The 18890-nt window shown below is 40.7% G+C and overlaps 1 long non-coding RNA gene across 1 annotated transcript; it reads left to right on the top strand.

Annotated features, from left to right (window-relative positions):
- Window positions 1-919: 919 nt before the first annotated feature.
- LOC141494728 (uncharacterized) lies at window positions 920-18498 on the top strand. Its single transcript, XR_012470550.1, has 3 exons — window positions 920-1057; window positions 17484-17520; window positions 18320-18498. It is a non-coding gene; the product is annotated as an uncharacterized LOC141494728 (long non-coding RNA).
- Window positions 18499-18890: the final 392 nt, after the last annotated feature.

Here is an 18890-nt window from a genome sequence, read left to right as displayed (position 1 = left end):
AGTCAGGAGTCTCCTTCCCACCCCCAACCTCCCCACACACAGGACTACATTTCCCAGAAGGCATCTGCATAAGAGGTGGAGTGAGCACTGGGACAAGTGACTGGGCTGTCAGTGAGTCTCTCCCCTATAACCTCCTCCTAGGTTGCCCCAACCCCCCAGCTCCCCAAAAGCTGCCTTCACAGGAAAAGACAAGAGAATGCCCTGAAGGGCAGGAGGAGCCCCGGGGCCTCAGGGCACCCCCAGAGTTTCCTTTCCTGAGATGCTTTGGGGATGATGAGTGATGTTGAACTGGTCACTCTTCCCCACCTTCTCTTCCTCAGCCTCAGTTTCCTTACGTGAAAGAGAAGAAAACTGGGTCAAGTTGATTCCCAAGTGCTGCATGTCAGCCCGCTGAAAGGGATGGGGAATTGCACTAGGAGCCAGAGAGATTTGAATTCAAATCCTGCCTGAGACACTTCTATTTGTGTATCCCTGGGCCAGTCTCTCAACCTCTCTCTGTCTCTCTCTCTCTCTCTCTCTCTCTCTCTCTCTCTCTCTCTCTCTCTCTTTCTCGATTTCTTTATTTGTAAGATGAGAGGACTGGACTCTCTGGTTGCCCTTCAGCTCTGCTCTAAACCTGGCATCCAATCATCCCTTCTTTCTAATCTCCCTGACTTCAGTTCCCGCATCTGCCCTAGTTGAAGGAAGGCGGATCCTTCTCAGGTTTCCCAAGGAGGAGAAGCACTGCCCCTTCCCCCACCTCATCAGTCTTTTGGCCTCAGTTTCTGCGCCCACTCTTTTTTTAAATTTAATTTAATGGTTTTATATGGATAGCATGTTTCATTGTCAGTTCTTTGGTGCTGTGTTTGGTCACTGTTTTTTTTTTTTTAGTTTTTTTGTTTTTGGCAAGGTAATGATTGGGTTTAAGTGGCTGACCCAAGTCAGGCAGCCAGGCGATGCGTCCTCACCCACTCTTGGAGGAGGCTGGACCCTCGGGATGCCGAGAGCGAGGACATGTAGAGCCCTCTCCTCTGCCAGGGCCGCCTCAGTCTCCCCGGTCTGCCCATCCAAGGATAAGGTCAGCTCCGGAAAGCCCCTGGCCCTCCCCTAGGTGGGGGAGATGGAGCCGGAGCCGCGTAGACTACAAGTCCAGCCCCCAGCGCCGTGGCTGTGGTGCCCGCGGCAGCAGCGGCAGCGGGGGCAGCTCGGGCCACCCGGGCGGGCACCGCTGACCAGCCCCGGGGCGGCTGCCCAGCTGGGCGGGGCGGAGCCGGGGCAGGTGCGCGGGCTGAGGGAGCGTCTCTGCGAGCCGCCTGGTCCTCCAGCCAGCGTAGGTGGCCCCCCTGGGACGGAGGCCGGGCCCGGCCCCAGGCGGCCAGGGGAGCCGGGGTGCCGGGAAGCCGCGGGGAGCGGGGGCCGCGGCGGCTGGGTAAGGGTAGCTGGGCAGGGCCCCGGCCCCGAGCCGCGGGCCTCCCCTCCCCGATGCTTGGAGACGCGGCCGAGGGCTCCCGGGAGGAGGTGCCCCTTGTCCTGCCCCCCTCCCCACGCTGGCCAGCCCTTCTCCAAAGCGGGACCCCGAGGTGCGGCGGAGCGGGGGGCTGCTCATGCCATCTTCTAGGCCCGCCTCCTCCTGCTGCTCCCTGCCCTCGGCCACGGGCCCGGGAGCTCCCCAGGAGCAGCCGGGGCTGCCCCCCACCCCAGCACGTGGGGCTCAGCCAGCTGGGGGGCCGCCTGATCCCCCCCTCCCCTGGGTCCCATGGAGGAGGGGGAGGACGGTGGGGAGGGCCCAGCTCCGCGGGGCACTGAGGAGTGGGGCCTGGGGCCAGCCCCCCTGCGGCTGCGGGGCCCCTGCGGACTGCTGTGGGTGACTACGAAGCCGCTGGAGAGGGGGAGCTCACCCTCCGCAGGGGAGCCCGGGTGCGGGCACTGTGCCAGGACTGGGCCAGGTCCGCTGATGAGGGCTGGTGGACGGGGCAGCTGCCCAGTGGGCACGTGGGGGTCTTCCCCAGCAGGTACGCGGTGGCTCCCGGGTGCCGGCCCCTGCCCTCACTGGCCTGTCTCTGCCCCGGGACATTCCCTTCGGGAAACTGCAGCTCGGAAAAATCTTGGCGTTGGGGGCTTTGGCAAAGTCTACAGGGCCAGGTGGCACGGTGAGGAGGTGACCGCGACAGCCGCCAGGCTAGACCCCGAGTGGGACCGGGGGCCAGGCGGAGCAGGTGGCCAGGGAGGCCCGGCTCTTTGGCACCCTGTGCTATCCTAACATCATGGCCCTGCGAGGTGCCTGCTTGCGGTCACCCCATCTCTGCTTGTTCATGGACTATGCCAGAGGAGGGCAGCTGAGCCACGCCCTGGCTGGCAACTGGGTGCCCCCTCACGTGCTGGTCACTTGGGCTGTCCAGGTGGCTCGGGGCATGGAGTCCCTACACAGTGGGGCACCGGTGCCCATCATCCATCGGGTTCTCAAGTCCATCAACAATGAGTGGCCCCCTGTCCCCTCCCTTTCTCCTTCAGCCTTCTAGAGTTTAGACTCACAGGGTGCCAAGGCTTCTTGCAATGGAATCTTTTGCAGAGAAGTAAACTAAAGGGGGTGGGGGACTTGTCAGGGAGTGAGCAATAGGATCAGAATCTGAACCTGCTACAACCTCTATTTCTAACTCTGGGGCTCATGTCCCAAGGCCTGGGGCTCAGGACACTTGCTCTTCCAGGACAGGCCCAGCCCCACTGGGGAAGATTGAGACTGAGCAGCAGGGAGTGGGGAGATGGTAGGGTTGTGGGGAGAAGTGGACTGGGGAGGGAGGCCATTCCCAAGGGGGAGGGAGAACTCTGTATCTCCACCTGGAAGACCAGCCTGTTCAGCTGAGACCCAGAGAGTTTAAGTCACTGGCCTAAGGCTCCACAGGGAGTGACTAGTAGCTCAGGGACTTGAACTGGTGCTATATTCAGTGTTCTTCCCTGGCCTGGGATTGAGAAGGGATCAAAGAGAGAGAGAGAGGGGAGAGAATGAGAATCTGATCCTCTATTTCCATAGAAGGATACTTCCTTCCTCCAACCCTCTACCCTCTCCATGAGGCCATTTCATCCCTCAGTCCCCTCTCCTCCCTGGGTCCCAGCATCTTCCATTGTCAGTGGAAGGGATCAGATTTTCAGTATTTAGAGCTGGAAGAGAAACTAGTATTGTTCTGTAGAAAGAAACTGAAGAAAGGATCTGTCCAAAATCACAGAGATATCAGTAACTTCACCTGGATTTGAACTCAAGGTCTGGAGCTCTGAAATTAGTGCTGTGGTCACTCCCTGGAATTATGGATTTCGGGCCAGGAGGACCTTGGGGTCCTCAAATCCTGCTCCCTTCTTTTACAGATAAGGCTAAGGGTCAAAAAGTTCCTAATAAATATGAATCCTGGTCCCAAATACAGTCTTCTGTCCCCTGCACCAAGTTCCCTTTTAAGATACCAAGGACTGTTCAGATTTAGCAGGGCCTTGTCACCTCTTGGGAATGGAAGGGTATTTAGTTTTGTTTTTTTTTTGCAATAGAAAATGGAAGCTTCATCCTTTATCCATTTCCCTGGAAATTCCCTGGGCTGATGGGAAGGCAAAGATCAGCTCAGTCTGGGGAATGTTATGGCTTGGAGGAGCCCAGAAAGCCTCGTCTTGGATTCCAATCCCCTTCCCCAAAAATTCACTTTTCTGACATATATACATACCAGAGCAGGACAGGACCTGAGAGGGGAGCCAGTCCCACTCAGCTGAGGGAATTCAGATCCCAATAAGTAAGCTGACCTATACAAGGTCACTCAGTTTATAGTCAGTCAACACGCAGGCATGGAGAGCCTATTTTTGTGGGAGGTAGAGAGTCATCATTCTGAGAGTCAGGAAGATCCTCCTCTATTTGGCACCTGCTGGCTGGTTGGTCCAGGGTAGAATCTTTTCACTTCTGGGTACCCCACACAAGTCTTTAACCTGCAGAGCATGTGGATGAGTTTCTATTTTTTAATTTTTGGTAGGTTAAATCATAGATCTGTTTTTTTAAAGTACCATCGAACCTAAAAAAAAGTGCCAAAGAGTACAAAATCAAAAGGGAAACAATCTCTGTCTTCCAGGGAGGGGGAGATGTCATCTAGTCCAACACCCCTCCCCCTATGTGTTTTATGGCAGAACCCAGACTTGGACCCAGGTCTTGGATTCAAAGATCTTTCTTCCATGCTCTATTGTCTCTAACTAGTCTTATCTTTGAATGGTGGTGATACACCCTGAATGGCATGGATCACCACGTCCATCTCTCTCCCCATAGACAGATCTCCTCTCCCCCTTTACCTCTGACATCCTTCTTCTTCCTTGGATCTCTTGCTTTCTCCAAGACTCAAATGCCATTTCCTACCTTAGGGCTGAGAGTAAGGCTGATAGGGATTGTTTTTATTTTTGTCTCCATCTCTAGTGACTAGTGCATGCTAGTCTGACACATAGTAGGTGCTTAATATATGCTAATGTAATGTTTGTCCTTCATTTTTTTTGTTTTTGTTTTTGCAAGGCAAATGGGGTTCAGTGGCTTGCCCAAGGCCACACAGCTAGGTCATTAATAAGTGTCTGAGGTTGAATTTGAACTCAGGTACTCCTGATTCCAGGGCCGGTGCTCTATCCACTGTGCCACCTAATTGCCCCTTGCCCTTCATTTTTCAATGAGATGTTTCACATTTTCTTCTAATTTTTCATTTTTTTGGTTTTGAAGTAATGAGTCCTGATTTCTCATAAATTCATAAATCTCTCTGAGTTCTATTCTTTGTCTGAAGGATTTGTTTTCCTCAGAGAGTTTTTTTTATCTCTTTTTCCATCTGGCCAATTTTGCTTTTTAAAGCATTCTTCTCCTCAGTAACCTTTTGAACTGTTTTATCCATTTGACCAAAGCTGGTTTTTAGCATGCTATTTTTCTTCAGCATTTTTTTTTTTTGGATTTCCTTGACTAGGCTGCTGACTTCATTTTCGTGTTTTCCCTGCATCTCTCTCATTTCTTTTCCCAGTTTTTCTTCTAACTCCCTCATTTAATTTTCAAAGTCTTCTTTGAGCTCTGTCATAGCCTGATCCCGATTTCTGTTTTTCTTAGAGTCTTTGGATGCAGGAGTTTGTGTTTCCTCATCTTCAGACTGAGTATATTGATCCTTCTTGGGATCATAGATAATGTATTTCTGAATGGTGTTCCTCTTTTTTCTTGCTTGCTCATTTTCCCAGCCTAAGCCTGTTTTTAGGGGTGCTTCCTGAGCTTTTGTTGCCCTTCATTTTTGAAGATGATCATGACATCAGGAGGTGATGCCATGACAAACATATGAATTGAATTTGAGCAGGGGTGGGGGTACTGTGTTAGGTCACCAGCCTCACTTCCTCTTTCAGAGCCATCTGGGTCCAGTGGCCAGATAGGAATCAGGATGACTGCAGATGACCCTGGATATGAGGCAATCAGGGCTAAGTGACTTGCCCAAGTTTACCCAGCTAGCAAGAGTCACGTGCCTGAGGTTGGATTCGAACTCCTCTTGACTCTAAGGCCAGTGCTCCATCCACTGGGCCACCTATCTGCCCCTTAATACATGCTAGTTGCTTGTTAAATAGATAGATGAGTGATGGGATGAATGATCCTAATTTAAGGAGAAAGGTCAAGCACTAAAGAGCCACAATGGTAGAGGAGCTAGCTAGAGGTTTTGAATGGAGTCAGGAAAACCTCTGATACTTAGTGTATCAATGCAGACAAATGACTTGACCCCTTAGAGCCCTCAGATTCCCCCTCTGTAAAATGGAGGTAATACCTGTGGTTCATTGGTCTATTGTCCTAATGTCTACATTGAGTGAATTGAAAACCTCATTTCACTGGCTCCATGATCTTCCAGTCCATCCCTGCCTGTAAAAGGAAAGTTTTGAATAAGTTCTGGGGTTCTAAGGTCAGAAGGTCCCAAGGGGCTATAGGCTACAGAATCCACCCAACTCCTAGCTTGCCACCCAGTGTGCTGAACACCTCAGAGGGCAAAGGGAGAGAGAGGGTGGAAGTGCTTTTCCCAGCAACTGGGACAGATGTCTTTGCAATCCAGTTCGATAAATGTCCTACATATATGCCATCAAGCATTTTGCAGAAGAGTTAGCAGTCTTAAAATTAGGAATGGGAACAAGTATCTGCAGAATGGGAAAGGGGAGAGGATACTGTCCTGAGGGAAAGGTGCCCAAGGTGGGAACTTGCCTAGTATGGGTAGAGACAGAAAGCCCTCCAGTCTGGCAAGAACAATGGGTGAGGGCTGGAAGATAGGTGGTGTCTGTGCCCAGATTGTTGAACTTTGAAGGCTAGGCTTCAGTCTGTGAGTGAGGAGATGGTAACTGGTCCTGCTTTACTGGAGGGAGGAAGCAAGGAGAGAGAACTGTCTCATCCCCAGCTCTCTCCTCTCTTTCTCCCTCCCCCAATAGTCCTCATCTTGGATGCATTTGAGAATGGGGATCTATCAGACACTGTCCTCAAGATCACAGACTTTGGCCTGGCTCAGGAATGGCACAAGACCACCAAGATGAGCATGGCTGGCACCTATGTTTGGATGGCTTGGAAGGGGGTCATTAGCCTTGTTACTGTTGATGTTAATAACAGGCCAAGCAGGAAGATGTTTTCTGGGGGTGACTTGGGTCCCACGGGTCCCACAACTGGCTAGGTTTCCCCCACCCAGCAGGGCAAGCCCTGGGCTACCATCTCTGGAAAGAGTGGTGGAGGACAGCCAGACAATCCATTGGATCACAGCTGGAGAGCTAGAAGGAATAGTGTCCCCTGCCATTTTACAGATGAGGAAACTGAGGCCAAAAATAATTAAATGGCATGCCTAGCATCACACTGAAACAATATTCCAATCTAGTTTTTCCTAATGCCCAAGTCCAAAACCCTCTTTTCCTCTTACAGAAGAGAAAATTGGAATTTGCCCCAAGCCACAGCTATAATTAGCAACAAAACTGAGATAGGAAACCCTTCAGACCAATTGCTTTTTCAGAGCGGATGTTCTTGGTCAGGTGGGGAGGGAGGACAGAGAGAGGGGCAGTGAGAAGCTGAGTCTGAACCCAGGCCTCTTTCCATGGAAGTGAAGACACTAGATGGCCAGAAGCCTCCAAGCTCTCAACTATTCATGGTCACCATCAGCTTCCTCCTAATCAGATCTGACCACACAACTTGATGCTCCCCATTGCCTTGAGGATAAAACACAATAATTGCGCCCCAGTTCCCTAATTTCACCCAAACTTCACACCCCACTCAGACTAGATCACTCACTTTTTTAGATTTTTTTTTGCCCATGCTCTTGTGCCTTCCTCCCTTAATCTCTGACAGAGGTAACTTTTCAAAGCTTACCTCTCGTGCCACCCCGCCCTAGAAGCCTGTACTTCTCCCTCACTGCAAGTCTTTCCTCCCTTCTTCAAATTCTCAAATACCTTTTAAAATTCTCCTTTATCAAGGTCCCACTTTATTGTCTGTGTATCCTACCCCACCCCACCCCCAGGAGAGCCTAAGCTTCTCAAGGGACCCCAGGACTGGTGCTCTATCCACTGCACCACCTAGTTGCTCATAATAGGGTTAAGTGACTTGCTCAGGGTCACAAAGCTAGTCAATATCTGAGACCAGATTTGAAGTTGGGTCCTACTGATCCAGGGATAGTTTTTGTTGTTCCTTTCTCTCCCATGCTGTACCTAATGTGATCTGAAGAAATATTGGCTCCCACTCAATATTATTTTCAGCATAGAATCTTAAAAGCTTTTTTATTCATTGTTGCCTCTAAGCACAGAATTTCAGTAATCAGTTCCCTTAAAGCTATGTTTGAACTCCTTGGATTTAAGGATTATTTCTTTGCATTTCTTGGGATGTGATATATAATATTTTTTCCCTACTGGATGTCTGGTTGGAATTTTATAATTGAATTACATACCTGAATGGATGGAAATATTGTTATATTCAAGTACTCAATAGTGCTACATTGTGTCTATTCAAGTTTTAATATACATCTTGGCATTTATTTTATTTGTAATCTGACCTGTGATTTTACTCAGATAGAGAGCTCTTTGATAGGAACTTCCTCTACCAATACAATAACTGCTTTGTAATCTACTCTTAGGGAACTGAACATGGAAAAGGGTGTTTTTGTATGATTTATCTAGAGATACTCAGCATGTGTGTGTGTGTGTGTGTGTGTGTGTGTGTGTGTGTGTGTGTGTGTCAGAGATGGCACTAAACCCTTCCCAATTCTGAGGCCTTCTCTATCCTTTAAAGCATATTGCATTTTATCTCTAAATTGTCTCAATTTTAGAAAAAACAAATCTAAAAATAAATACCCCAACTGGCCTTTGCTTGTAAATTCAATTTTTAAATATTATTTTTAAATTCATATCTTTTTATTTATTAGCTGCTACCTATTAATATCCTGGATGTTGAATTTTCAAAAGCAAACAATCTTAAGGTTCACAATAGTCATTTTTCAAGACACAGTTGTAGATTAAATATAGGATCTACAAGTTTATAAGTAAAAGACAATGTTTTAAAAAGAATACCTGAAGGAAACCAAATATAATGATTAATAAACCACTAAGTATTTTCTTCTCTTCCATCCAGCTGCCAGTCTGAAAAGTTTGTTGATAATTTGCTGAGAGAAAATCCTTTGTTCTGGCACCATTAGCTTGACTTCTTTCCCACCCCTTCCTGATTTTCATAGATACCAGCATTGTCCCAATCTTGTGTCCCTGTTGTCAAAAGTGTGAATTTTAATAATAATTTGTAAAGATTATCTATGAAAATTCTAGCTTTGTAATACCTATTCTTATTGGAGGATATGACTAATAACAGTCTACCTTTGTATGCCTTCTTTATAACAACATTGTGAGGGAATCCTCCACATAAATGGAATACCTTGTACCAAAGAATTCATTCTAGAGAGAAATTCTCAAAGCTAAAATCTGGAAAAAAGCAGTCTCATAACTTTTTGCACATGAAAGAATTCATAATGGAATGAGCCAATATCATGTGGTTGTGGGGAAAGCTTTAGTTTGAAATCACCAAAGAATTAAAGAATTCATACTAGAGATCTTAGGTACAGTGAAGTGAAAGTCAGTATAAGGTAGGAAAACATCCACACACAGGAATTTATCCTGGACAGTAAATCTCAAAATAGTAGAAATAAGAGAAAACCTTCAGGCATGAGTCATGCTTTATTCCTCTCCTGAGAGACCTTGGTGGAGATAAGCTCCAATAATGTGGAAAAGTCTTTGGGTGGAGAAGACATCTTAATGAATGTCAGAGAATATATTTTGGTACGAATCCCATAAGTAACATAAAAAGAGTAAGATCTTCAGCAATACTTGTACTCCTGAAAACCATCAGAAATTTGATGAAATGGATCTAGATATGTAATTTCACTAGTGTCATAGCTCTTAATGAGAAAATCCATTCTTCTATCTTCTCCAATCTTAGTTGTTTGATGTGCTGCAAAGTTAAATGTCTTGCCTGGAAATTAGAGAGGAAGCAAGTATCAGACACAGCTTGTTTCTGGATCCAGGGTTTCCTGATTCCAAAGCTCATTATCTGCTATGTCAGGTTGTTGCTGAGTTAATATGAATGAAAGAATTACTGAAAATTTCTAAGTAAAAGATCACGAAAGTAATATCCATGTAAAAGTTTTTGGAAATCAGTATGTCATGTTGGAGATGTTAACTATGAGGACAGAATAGTAACTTGAAGAGCAACTTCAACATCAGTTGAGTCTGGAGGTCAGTCATATAAATATGATTTTAAGGAAGGTATTTTTAGTTTTTAGGTTTTTTTAGTTGTTTTTTTTTTTTTGTAAGGCAAATGAGAGTAAGGTATTCTTAGCTTAAAGAATAGAAGACTCACATGACACCTCAAAGTTGTCATCAAACATGTAAAAGACTATTATGCAGGAAAGGGAACCTACTTGTTAGTCTAAAATCTAGAACAATGGAAATTTTAAGCAAATAGACATATGTTTGATGTCAGGAAAACTTTGTATCAATTAGAGTCATTTATGAATGGAGTGGGTACTTTAGGAAATGAGGTATTTCCCCTTCTTTCAATCAAAAGTTTGATAACTGTTTATTGGATATATTTTACTTTTATTGTTTAATCATTTTTTCAGTCATATTTGACTCTTCATTTTGTGGGGGGGTTTAGGTTTTTGCAAGGCAATGGGGTTAAGTGGCTTGCCCAAGGCCACACAGCTAGGTAATTATTAAGTGTCTGAGACTAGATTTGAACCCAGGTACTCCTGACTCCCGGGCCAGTGCTTTATCCACTGAACCATCTAGCTGCTCCATATCTGACTCTTCATAATCACATTTGGAACTTTATTAGCAAAGATATTGAAGTGATTCACTTCCTTCTCTACCACCAAGGAAAATGAGGTGAACAGGGTTAAGTGACTTGCCCAGTATCAAATAGCTAATAAATATCAGATTTAAATTAAGGAAGATGGACCTTCCTGACTCCAGGGCCTGCACTGTAATCACTGAGTCATCAAGCTGCCCCCACATTGCATTAGGAATAGATTGAACTAAAAGGCTGCCAAGATGCTGTTCAATTCTAATATTCTGTCATTTTGAAATTCTGTGGATAACTATTACCCTCTGGCATTATTTGATTTTTCTGAGTCTCCACAGGATTGCAAAGTAGAATTAAGAATAAAAAGATATTGATTAAAAACATAATATATTTTAGAAAAATACTATTAAAGTGGTTTTTAAATTGAATTAACATATTAAAAAGGATATTTCAGTAAATCTGTAAACTCATCTATTTGAATTTATTTCCACTTGGTGTTCTGTATCTCTCTTACTCATGTTCTACCTTAGATCCTCTAATGAGGAGTAATGTCATATTCTGGAGGTCTTTTTGAGGTCTTTTTTCCATTTTATGAGGACTAAGTGACACCTTTAGATATGTCATTAATTCTCCTTTTTTCTTGTTCAATGACCTATTCTGAGCATATATCTCCTCAGATATATATATATATATATATATATATATATATACACATATATATATTTTTATAAAGTTTATATTCATCATTCCTTATTGGAAATATGATATGCCTACTGATATCCACTATTATCTTTTCAGTCACCCATAACTTGAATTTTATATGATTTCTTCTAAGATCCATAAATAATCAGTACCACTAGAAAGATGAGTTGAAAGATGGGCTGGAAGGCTGATAATTATTTAAATCACATCATCACAACTTCTTTTGTTTTTGTTTTTGTTTTTTTTTAGTATTTGTCAAGAAATGTAACTTGATCTTAGCATTTGCATTAAAGACCATTAGAATGTGAACTATTTGAGGGCACAGAGTTTTCTGTCTTTCTCTGTGTTCCCAGAGTTTAGCACAGAGTATGCACTTAATAAATATCTATTGTCAGACTGATTCCTTATTGAAAGAAGATGCCCCTTAAGTCCGGCTTTGGTCTACTGAATGAAATGGTATTTTGAATCACCAACTCATGGGATTTTTGTATTATCCAAATTTTTTTATTCATTTGTTTTTGTAAATTTGTCTATTGACTGTGGCATATTCTTTCTGAAAGTTCATTTCCTTAATGCAGCAAATGTAGGAAAGCATCGCACACAGGAATTTATGCTATGGAACAAGCCTTGGAATCCTAGGAATGGGAAAAAAGCCTTCACGAACAGGCCAGGCTCCTAAAAGACCTCAGCAGCAGAAAGAAACAACAAAAAACAATAATGTGTAGGGGCGGCTAGGTGGTGCAGTGGATAAAGCACGGGCCCTGGAGTTAGGAGTACCTGGGTTCAGATCCAGTCTCAGACACTTGATAATTACCTACCTTTGTGGCCTTGGGCAAGCCACTTAACCCCATTTGCCTTGCCAAAAAAAAAAAAAAACCAACGAAAAACAAAAAAAAAAAAAACCCAAAAAAACAAATAATGAGAAGAGATTTTGACTGAATACAAAAGACCTTAAATTAGTGATAAATTTCATATATGACATTAAAAAAGAGAAAATTTCAACACTAGTTGAACTCTTTAGAAGCATTAAAGATTTGATGAGATAGACATAGAGCTATGATTTCATTGATGTAGTAGCTCCACAGTTATATTTGTATTTTATTCTTATAAATATTTTCTCAAGTTTAAAATGTATGCATATGTACCAATAGTAAACATTGTCCTTCCAGTGGACATTTTTGAATGCAACAATGTTGTCTGAGATTCTTATCTAATCTTTTGTTATCTTCTCCTTTATTCTAAAACTTATGAAATGACTCCTCAGTGCTTTCTCAATTATATCACAAGTAGATTACTTCATATTTGATCTGGTTTCAGAAATCATCTTCAGTGTCATTTCTACATATTCTTCTTGGGATCTAAGGTGTTAAAATGCAGTTATGGTGACTTGATCAAATAATTATAAAATATATATTGATATATAAATATTGAAAAATAAGTTCAATTTTGTAATGTATCTTCAGTCAATTTCATTTGTAAATATTTATGAATTCAATAGAATAATTTAGATCTAGAAGAGATCTTACAGGTCATCAAGTCAGTTATATCTTTACCCCCACTTTACAGATGAGAAAAGCAAGGCACAAAGAAGTTGATTGACTTACCCAGGACCACAGAAATAGGAAATATTTCAAGGAGGATTTGAATTCAGATCTTTCTGAATCCATGTCCAGTATCCTAGCCTCTGATGCATTATTGCCTTTCTGAAACCTCAACTGAATTTCATAAATAAACTTTTCATAGTTTTGTTTCTTCCTTTAGCAATTGTATGAGTCTTCCTCAATGTTTTACAATTGAATTTTTATTCTGCATCAGGTTGTCTTCCTTGTCTCCTAGCTTTAGTAGGGAACTTAAAAGTGTATGGTGGCTAAAGTAGTTTCTTGGCTCTTTTGACCCCATTGAGCTGCTTGTTTTTTATCAATTGATCTTGATCATTACCATTTCCCACAAAAATTCTAATGCCTTTGCCTTTCTCCATTTCTGATTTGTTTCTGATACTTATTTCCATTTCTGTCTTATAGTAACCAATTTCAATTATTGTTATTTTTTCTTTGGTACTTACCATGTAACTCTTCAGGAAGAACATATTCAGGAGCAACATACAGCAGACAGACATAGATTCTCAGTAAGCTCAAAAAATTTTTTTGCAAACTTGGGCTATATTTTCCAGAATACTTTCTGGAATCCCCACCTGTTCACACCTTTGTTTTTATGTGCTAAACATCAAAATAAGTTTTGACTTTTCATTACTTTACTCTCTTCAATAGATAGAGGCATGGAGATTACAATTACCTTCATGGTGGTGGTCTTATAGATACCTAATAAACATTGCAAAATAATATGTTCAAATACCATGAAGAGCACTGGTTCTTATTACTTTGGTACACAGTGAAAGCAATTGTAATCTATCCTTCTAAGTCATCCTTCAGTCTAAGTACAAACTTGTTTTATCTATTTGCTTATTTCAGTAGCATCAATATGAATGTTATTGATTTCATACAATAGCATGACACTTTATCGTTCATTGAATATTAAAATTGTCAATAGCTTATATTTCTAAAATGACTAAAACAATGTTTGACTCTTGCCACCATGTTCATTTTTTAGAGGAGGGATGTCATTTTTTCTTTATTTCATGGGTTAGCCTTCATGGATTAGACAACTGTTGATGGTCAAGGTATTTGACAGGGGATCCCTATGTACTTAACTCAGTTTGTCATTCATTAATTGAACAAGAATTTATTAAGCACCTACTCTTTAGCAGGCATTGTACTTACTCTAGGGGGAAAAAAAGGACAAAAACAGTCCCTACTCTGAAAGAGCTTACATTCCATTATGGGGTAAAAACAAAGCAAACATAGCAACCTATAGAAATCTAAGGAAAAAAAATGATTACAAATGCATACAAAGTAATTCGGTTGTATATACAACTTATATATACTTGAATTGAGCCTTCAAAGGAAATTGGGGATTCTATAAGACCCAGGGAATTTAGCATTATCTCTCCCGCATGGGAGAATACCATTGTAAGTTCCTGGAGATGGGAGATGGAAAGTCTTTATAAGGAACAGCAGGTAGTCTAATTTGCTTGGAACTTAAAGAAATAATATACAATAAGCCAGAAAAGGTATACTGAAGCCCGATGCCCAAGAGCAGTTTTTTCCCCATAGAATACATGAACATTTTCATCTGTGGTAGAAACTACTAGATTTTATGTATTCCATGGGCATAAGCTTTCAAGGCCACAGAGTCAGTCCATGTCCCAGTGAGAGCTCAGAGAAATCTTTTTCTGTTAACAGATTGGAAAAACCAATCCCTGTCATGAACAGACATCCAGAAAACGACTCCTTATAGCTCTCAATGATTACCTTTGACCCCTTGTAGCTCTCAGTTCTTGTCTTTGAAAGTCTTCCTGACTTCCCACAATATTAGACAAATCTATATCCTCCTCTTACTTGTGGTATTATGAAGGCCCTCTCAACCACTTCTACTACCCACTACAACCACTACTAACTATAACTCAGACTTATACATTCTCTGATCGAAAAATAAAGTCATTCTTATTGCCATGTCCACAGAAGGGCCAAGGTCACTATCCTAGACCTTGTGGCTGAAAATGCTTAGCAAAGGGATATTTAATTCTTCTATTTTGTGAAGTTTTTTGTGAAATGTGACGAGATTCAACAAATTCAATAGCTACTTGGGGCATTTCTAGCAGACCCATTTTCCACAGCACAATATTTCAACAATTTTCACACACTGCATGTGGGGAACATCAAAAATGTATTCAGGGGTGGCTAGGTGGTTCAAAGTATCGAGCACTGGCTCTGGTGTCAGAAGTACCTGAATTCAAATCCACCCTGAGACACTTAATAATAACCTAGCTGTGTGGCCTTGGCCAAGCCACTGAACTCCATTTGTCTTGCAAAAACCTTAACACTCTCTCTCTCTCTCTCTCTCTCTCTCTCTCTCTCTCTCTCTCTCTCTCTCTCTCTCTCTCTCTCTCTCTCTATATATATATATATATATATATATATATATATATACATATATATAGATATATACAGATAGTTAATTGACTTTTTAAACATCCCTTTGTGTAGGATAGAATCTCTTAAAAAACTCAGTTCAGCAAATGGAGTATCCATTAGAAGATCTTCCTTGGACTGTTCATTAACTGAGGAAGATAGAAAAATGGTGAAACCATACAAAGTCTAGGTTGGGGAGAGTTTCAAAGTTTTCAAGTGAAGATGAAATGGGTAAAAATATGACACAAATTAGGATATGGAATAAGAAAAGGAAAGTTCAAAGGGAGGTCTAAGTTTGTCTGAAAGATCAGGGGTAGTTGCTTGGAGAAGGTAGCATTTAATCTGGTCCTTGGAAAAAATCCAGATGAATTTTACCTGGTGAAAGTATGATGTAGTAGGAAGAGTGTCTGACTGTCTCGGAGCAGAGAGGCTAACAATGCTGGTCTTTGTGCCAGTTCAATCTCACCTTGGATAGGCACCCTGACTCTGGGACTCTGGTGAAGTCACTGACCCTCTATCTGCCTCAGTTTCTTTTTTAAAATGAGACAACTCTATGAGGCAGCTGGGTTACTCAGTAGATAGTGTACCAGCCCTGGAGTCAGGATGACCTGAGTTCAAATGTAGCCTCAGACACTTAATAATTACCTAGCTGTGTGGTCTTGGACAAGTCACTTAACCCCATTGCCTTGCAAAAACCTAAAAAAAATGTCTTCAGCCAGTTCTTATACTGACTCTCATTATGAAGCTCTCTGTATAGGACTTTGAGTTCAGAAGTAGGGATACACACAAGGCTAAGCAGAACCCAAAGAGCATATGACAAACTACACCACCTTTAACCTTGATCCCTTCATCTCTTTAGTCCTGATCTGTCATAACTTGATCACATATTGCTTATTGAAGATGCAGGATCATGTAAACTTTAATTTTTACAAAAATGTGGAACAGTCTCCCCACCTTCTATTTATATTTTTTTGATGTAAGACCTGGTGAGATTCATCTACTTAACTATTCCAGGTGATGATTCAATATAGGACAATACATATTGGTTCTTTCTTTCCTAAAAACTGAAACATGGGAGCTCAAATGGCTTTTGAAGATGTAGGTCAGTCCAGTTGAATAGATCTGTTTGGGAAGTAACAAAATATTAATCTTCCAGGTTTGAAAGTATCTGGAAGCATATTCCTAAAGTATATGAAAAATTAACCAAACCAGTTAAGGGCATTCCCTGTTGTTGAAAACAGATCAAAATTAGGTCTCTATCACTGATTACTGTGTTACCTTGGATTACTATCTTGATTTTAACTACAATTATCCTTCAAACTCTCCCCATCACAGTTTTGATATTTTGCAGGTCAGTATTAGAAATTAAATGGGAATGTGTGTGGGGCAGGGGAGGAGTTTTGAAGACATTATAGAGGACATATGGCTGCCAGCCAATGGCACAGAACCTATGATTACTTAACCTAAATTTTGCAATAAGATATACTGTATGTACTCCATAAATGAAAAAAGAAAAAATTAAGACTTTTTCTCTTGTATGAAGGCAAAATATTTTACAAGAAATTTTCAGATCATGGGGGTGCTGCCCTCCTAACCCCTGCATTGGGGCAGAGATACCTGTACTTTGTTATATTTAGTCTCTTTAAATTATGCATAGTACTTAGATAGATAGAGACCTGTCTATAGATAGTTAAATATAGATACATTTATTGTTTTCCTATTAGAATATGAACTTGTCAGACACAAGCATTTATTAAGTACTTAGCTTACAATTAAGTACTTAGCTTACTTAAGTACTAGATACTGCATAAATAGGAACCATTTCAGTTGTTTGGCTTTTTTTTTTTTAACATTCTCTAGTTCCTAACATCGTTCCTCTAGTTTCACAGTAGGCATTCATAAATTATGGATTGATTGTTTTACCATGACCTCAGTGTTCTCATCTGTAAAACAAGATTAGAACTAGGTGATCTGTAAAGTTACCTTATAGCTCTATTACAATATACTGGTGCTGGCTAAATTTGTTACTGCATTCTTTTGTGATGTAGGTATAATAATGCATTCATAAGAAATAATCATTTCATATCTATTTTTATAATTGCTTTGTAATCATTATAGTGGTCTCTTTAAATGCTAAGGATATTTTATATTTTGAAATGATCTTTAGAAAACCCTATCTAGTGATGATCATATACTAAATTTGCTTAAAGAAAAATATATTCAGAATCTGAGGCATGAATACCATGTTAACAAAATTCAAATTTCTTTGCATATAATCAATTGTGATAAGCTGATGATTCTGATAATAGACTAATGAACTAAGCTAGTATCTAAATTTATTAATAACTTCTTTGCAACAGTTTAAAACATTTTTTGAGTTGTGTATTATCTTAAGTTCGTTATTCCTCATTTACTTTATTGTTCTGAATATTATTTCAATGTTATTTCAGTTGCAGCAGGAATTAGAAGAAAGTATAGCCAAGGCAGGTATGTCCAAATTGTTTATAAATAAAATATGCTTATTTTGTTGTTATAATTAATTTTTATATGCAGGAAAACTCGCACAAATATCAGTCATTATTATTATTATCCTTAAGATATTGGTTCATTTTAGAGCAGCTCATCAAATTACTCCTGTAATATTTCTATTTATTCTCTGGAATAGAAGTACATAAGCTGCAATTATAATTTCGTTCATACTAGTCAGTTTACACTCATGTTGATATCTTATGTCCTTTATTGTGTTTGTCTATTTCAAGAAAGTGTGAATCACACTTTCGTTTAGTTCATTACTTCTTTTATTTTTTTTGTTAAATCTATAACTAAATTGTTGAAATATTGTTCTTGCAGTACTATTGATTACTAGACAAAATTGTAATTTAAGACTCTGCTAGTTAAATTAATATTTGTAGATGGTTTGGGAAAAGTGGAATTGGTTTTGATTTGAGCTTCAAAACAATCCTACATGGTATGTTACTTTCAGGAAAGCTTGAATTTAAGTCCTCCTTTTGATACATAGTGCATATGAGACCATGGACAAGTCATTTAACTTCAGTGATCAAGAAACTCTAAGACTAAGTTGGGCCTGTGACCATTGTTATGATTCTCATGCCCATAATTTAACATGATGAATTATGAATACCTAGGGGGGAAAAACATCACACACACACACACACACACACACACACACACACACACAAACACACACACAAACACACCACAATGTAAATTGTTTTTTCCGTCTTTTTTCCCCAGTTAATGTCAGATTTGAATCTATGTCTTGTAGGGCTTTTCCATTAGGATCAACTGAGGAATCCTCAAGTTTACCAAATCTGAAGCAGGATCCAGTTTCCAGAGCAACTTGGAAATACATAGACATTTTAAAGAAAAAGTACTTGATTTATAGGAAGAAATATTGTGCATCTATCAAATAAAATGAATATTTGGCTTTCCATTAAATATATAAATGTGAAAAATCTAATGTATTAGAAAATGTGTTTTGTCATAAGTTTTAATATGTAGTATGCTTGCATTTAAAAATACATTTGAATAATTCTTTATTAAAAACTTTGTTTCTTTATTTTTGAAAAACTGGTCCCAAATCAGTTGTTGTAGGTAGTCTAGAAATCATCAAATTGTTTATAATACTTGTGCTATCTATCTTTAAAAGTTGTACTCTGTTTTCTATATATCATTTTATGTTGGCCTGAGCATTTAGCAAATTTAGGTAAAATTATTTGGATATATTAATGCTATATCTACTCTCAGAATTTGAATTTATCTGCAACAGTGCTGTAAAATTTATAGATTTGTTTTTTAAATTGAAATTTAAATTATTTTAGGCTAAAATGCACTTA

This window comes from Macrotis lagotis, chromosome 8, assembly GCF_037893015.1.
Source record: "Macrotis lagotis isolate mMagLag1 chromosome 8, bilby.v1.9.chrom.fasta, whole genome shotgun sequence".
NCBI classification, from domain to species: Eukaryota; Metazoa; Chordata; class Mammalia; order Peramelemorphia; family Peramelidae; genus Macrotis; species Macrotis lagotis.
This window is presented reverse-complemented; position numbering and strand designations above follow the sequence as displayed.